The 4920-nt window shown below is 39.8% G+C and overlaps 1 non-coding gene across 1 annotated transcript; it reads left to right on the top strand.

The window, feature by feature from the left end:
* The first annotated feature begins 4226 nt into the window (after positions 1–4226).
* On the top strand, positions 4227–4330 carry LOC127742464 (small nucleolar RNA R71). Its single transcript, XR_008003739.1, has one exon. It is a non-coding gene; the product is annotated as a small nucleolar RNA R71 (small nucleolar RNA).
* The last annotated feature ends 590 nt before the right edge of the window (positions 4331–4920 follow it).

Here is a 4920-nt window from a genome sequence, read left to right as displayed (position 1 = left end):
TCCATTTCGAGTGCAGGGAGGTCAGAATCCAACAGTATCAGTAGTCCTTTGTCAGCCTTGTTATCAGAGTTTAGCTCAGGTCCCTCAATTTCAGCCAGAAAATACCTGAAATCACAGAAAAACACACAAACTCATAGTAAAGTGCATAAATGTGAATTTAGCATAAAAACTAATGAAAACATCCCTAAAAGTAACTAGATCCTACTAAAACTACTTAAAAATAATGCCAAAAAGCGTATAAATTATCCGCTCATCACAACACCAAACTTAAATTGTTGCTTGTCCCCAAGCAACTGAAAATCAAATAGGATAAAAAGAAGAGAATATACTATAAATCCCAAAATATTAATGAATATTAATTCCAATTAGATGAGCGGGACTTGTAACTTTTTGCTTCTGAACAGTTTTGGCATCTCACTTTATCCTTTGAAGTTTAGAATGATTGGCATCTATAGGAACTCAGAGTTCAGATAGTGTTATTGATTCTCCTAGTTAAGTATGTTGATACTTGAACACAGCTACTTTTATGAGTCTTGGTCGTGGCCCTAAGTACTTTGTTTTCCAGTATTTACCACCGAATACATAAATGCCACAGACACATGACTGGGTGAACCTTTTCAGATTGTGACTCAGTTTTGCTAAAGTCCCCAGTTAGAGGTGTCCAGAGCTCTTAAGCACACTCTTTTTGCTTTGGATCATGACTTTAACCACTCAGTCTCAAGCTTTTCACTTGGACCTGCATGCCACAAGCACATGGTTAAGGATAGCTTGATTTAGCCGCTTAGGCCTGGATTTTTTTTCCTTGGGCCCTTCTATCCATTGATGCTCAAAGCCTTAGATCCTTTTTACCCTTGCCTTTTGGTTTTAAGGGCTATTGGATTTTTCTGCTTGCTTTTCTTTTTCTTTCTATTTTTTTCGCCAAATTTTTTTTGCAAGCCTTTGCTTTTTCACTGCTTTTTCTTGCTTCAAGAATCAATTTCATGATTTTTTAGATTATCAATAACATTTCTCTTTGTTCATCATTCTTTAAAGAGCCAACAATTTTAACATTCATAAACAACAAGATAAAAAATATGCACTGTTCAAGCATTCATTCAGAAAACAAAAATTATTGTCACCACATCAATATAATTAAACTAAATTCAAGGACAATTTTTGAAATTCATGTACTTCTTGTTCTTTTGAATTAAAACATTTTTCATTTAAGAGGGGTGAAGGATTAATGGAATTATTCATAGCCTTAAGACATAGTTACTAAAATACTAATGATCATGAAATGAAGACACAAACATAGATAAACATATAGCATAAAATTGAAAAATAGAGAATTAAGAACAAGGAAGTTAAGGAACGAGTCTACCTTAGTGAGGGTGGTGCCTTTTTGAAGGACCAATGGTGCTTTTTGAGATCCTCTATGTCTCTTCCTTGCCTTTGTTGCATGATCCCTAGTGATTTTGGTGCTCCTAACCTTAGTTGCTCCCAATAGTTGTGTGGAGGAAAATGTATCCCTTGAGGTATCTTAGGGATATCTTGATGAGGGAATTCCTCATGCTTTTGTTGAGGTCCATGAGTGGGCTCTCTAGATGTGAAGTCAAATGTTCTACCACTGAGCTATAGACCTTTGAGATGAATCTCTCCATCTCCTATGACTCGGAGGTGGAAGCTTTTGTCTTCCTTTTCTTCTTTCTAGAGGTTTCTCTGGCCTTAGGTGCCATCAATGGTTATGGAAAAACAAAAAAAGCTATGCTTTTACCACACCAAACTTAGAATGTTGCTCACCCTCGAGCAAAAGAAGAAAAAATAGAAGAAGAAGAAGATATAGAGGAGATGGAGGGATGTGTGTATTCGGCTATATGGGTGAGATTGGGTGGGAAAGAGATTTTGAATTTTGAAGGTAGGTGGGTTGTATGGGGAAGAGTTGATCGATGTGAGTGGTGAATGGAAAACAGAAGGGATGGCCGTGAATGGAGAGAGAGGGTGAGGTAGGTGGGGATCCTGTGAGGTCCACAGATCCTGAGGTGTCAAGGATTTACATCCATGCACCAATTAGGCGTGTAAAACGCCTTTGCATGCAATTCTGGCGTTTAGACTCCAGATTGATGCTTGTTTTAGGCGTTCAACGCCCATGTGTAGCATATTTCTGGCGTTGAACGCCAGTTCCATGCTTGTTTCTGGCGTTCAGCGCCAGCTCTTCTCAGGGTGTATTCCTGGCGTTTAAACGCCAGGGTGGTGCTTGTTTCTGGCGTTCAACGCCAGATCCATGCTCTGTTCTGGTGTTGAACGCCAGCCAGATGCTCCTTACTAGCGTTTAAACGCCAGTAAGTCCTTCCTCCAGGGTGTGCTTTTTCTTCTGCTGTTTTTGATTCTGTTTTTAGTTTTAGTATTTATTTTGTGACTCGACATGATCATGAACTTAATAAAACATAAAAGAACAATAAAACAAAAATAGAATTAGATAAGTAAAAATTGGGTTGCCTCCCAACAAGCGCTTCTTTAATGTCAATAGCTTGACAGTGGGCTCTCATGGAGCCACACAGGTGATCAGGTCAATGTTATAGACTCCCAACACCAAACTTAGAGTTTGGGTGTGGGGATTCAACACCAAACTTAGAGATTGGTTATAGCCTCCCAACATCAAACTTAGAGTTTGATTGTGGGGGCTTTGTTTGACTCTGTACTGAGAGAAGCTTTTCATGCTTCCTCTCCATGGTTGCAGAAGAAGATCCTTGGGTCTTAAACACAAGGTAGTCCCCATTCAATTAAAGGACTAATTCTCCTCTGTTAACATCGATCACAGATCCTGCTGTGACTAGGAAGGGTCTTCCAAGGATGATGCATTCATCCTCCTCCTTCCTAGTGTCTAAGATTATAAAATCAGCAGGGATGTAAAGGCCTTTAACCTTTACTAACACGTCATCTACTAATCCATAAGCTTGTCTTACTGACTTGTCTGTCATTTGTAATGAGAATATGGCAGGTTGTACCTCAATGATCCCTAGCTTCTCCACTACAGAGAGTGGCATAAGATTTATACCTGACCCCAGGTCACACAGAGCTTTTGCAAAGATCATGGTGCCTATGGTGCAGGGTATTATAAATTTGCCAGGATCTTGTCTCTTTTGAGGTAAAGTTTGCTGAACCCAGGTATCTAGTTCACTAATGAGCAAGGGAGGTTCACCTTCCCAAGTCTCATTACCAAATAACTTGGCATTCAGCTTCATGATAGCTCCTAGATATTGAGCAACTTGCTCTCCAGTTACATCTTCATCCTCTTCAGAGGAAGAATAGTCCTCAGAGCTCATGAATGGCAGAAGGAGGTTAAATAGATCTCTATGGTCTCTATATGAGCCTCAGATTCCTTTGGGTCCTCAATAGGGAACTCCTTCTTGATTGGGAGACGTCCCATGAGGTCTTCCTCATTGGGATTCACGTCCTATCCTTCCTCTCTAGGTTCGGCCATATTGATTATATCAATGGCCTTGCACTCTCTTTTTGGATTTTCTTCAGTATTGCATGGGAGAGTACTAGGAGAAGTTTCAGTGACTTTCTTACTCAGCTGGCCCACTTGTGCCTCCAAAATTCTAATGGAGGACCTTGTTTCACTCATGAAGCTTAAAGTGGCCTTAGACAGATCAGAGACTATATTTGCTAAGTTAGAGGTGCTCTACTCAGAATTCTCTGTCTGTTGCTGAGAAGATGATGGAAAAGGCTTGCCATTGCTAAACCTGTTTCTTCCACCATTATTAAAGCCTTGTTGAGGCTTTTGTTGATCCTTCCATGAGAAATTTGGATGATTTCTCCATGAAGAATTATAGGTGTTTCCATAAGATTCACCCATGTAATTTACCTCTGCCATTGCAGGGTTTTCAGGATCATAAGCTTCTTCTTCAGAAGATGCCTCTTTATTACTGTTGGATGCATTTTGCCATCCATTTAGACTTTGAGAAATCATGTTGACTTGTTGAATCAACATTTTGTTCTGAGCCAACATGGCATTCAGAGCATCAATTTCAAGAACTCCCTTCCTCTGAGGCGTCCCATTATTCATGAAATTCCTCTCAGAAGTGTACATGAATTGGTTATTTGCAACCATTTTAATAAGTTCCTAAGCTTCTGCAGGCGTTTTCTTTAGGTGAATAGATCCACCTGCAGAGTGGTCCAGTGACATTTTAGAGAACTCAGATAGACCATAATAGAATATATCTATCATGGTCCACTTTGAAAACATGTCAGAAGGACACTTTTTGGTCATCTGCTTGTATCTTTCCCAAGCTTCATAGAGGGATTCACCATCTTTTTGCTTGAAGGTCTGAACATCCACTCTAAGCTTGCTCAACTTTTGAGGAGGAGAGAATTTAACCAAGAAGGCCGTGACCAGTTTATCCTAAGAGTCTAGGCTATCCTTAGGTTGTGAGTCCCACCATGTTCTAGCTCTGTCTCTTACAGCAAAAGGGAAAAGCATGAGCCTGTAGACTTCAGGATTTACTCGATTAGTCTTAACAGTCTCACAGATCTGTAAGAACTCAGTTAAAAACTGGTAGGGATCTTCTGATGGAAGTCCATGAAACTTGCAGTTTTGTTGCATTAGAGCAACTAGTTGAGGTTTCAACTCAAAATTGTTTGCTCCAATGGTAGGAATTGAGATGCTTCTTCCATCAAACTTGGAAGTAGGTGTAGTATAATCACCAAGCATCCTCCTTGCATTATTGTTGTTGGGTTCGGCTGCCATCTCCTTTTCTTGTTCGAAAATTTCAGTAAGGTTGTGTCTGGATTGTTGTAATTTAGCTTCTCTTAGTTTCCTCAGAGTCCTTTCAGGTTCTGGATCAGCTTCAACAAGAATGCCTTTTTCCTTGTTCCTGCTCATATGAGAAAGAAGAGAACAGAAAAAAAAGAGGAATCCTCTATGTCACAGTAAAGAGG

The sequence above is a fragment of the Arachis duranensis genome, chromosome 1 (assembly GCF_000817695.3).
Source record: "Arachis duranensis cultivar V14167 chromosome 1, aradu.V14167.gnm2.J7QH, whole genome shotgun sequence".
In the NCBI taxonomy this organism is placed as follows: Eukaryota; Viridiplantae; Streptophyta; class Magnoliopsida; order Fabales; family Fabaceae; genus Arachis; species Arachis duranensis.
The sequence above is the reverse complement of the archived record's forward strand: the minus strand, read 5'-3'. Positions and strand labels throughout refer to the sequence as shown.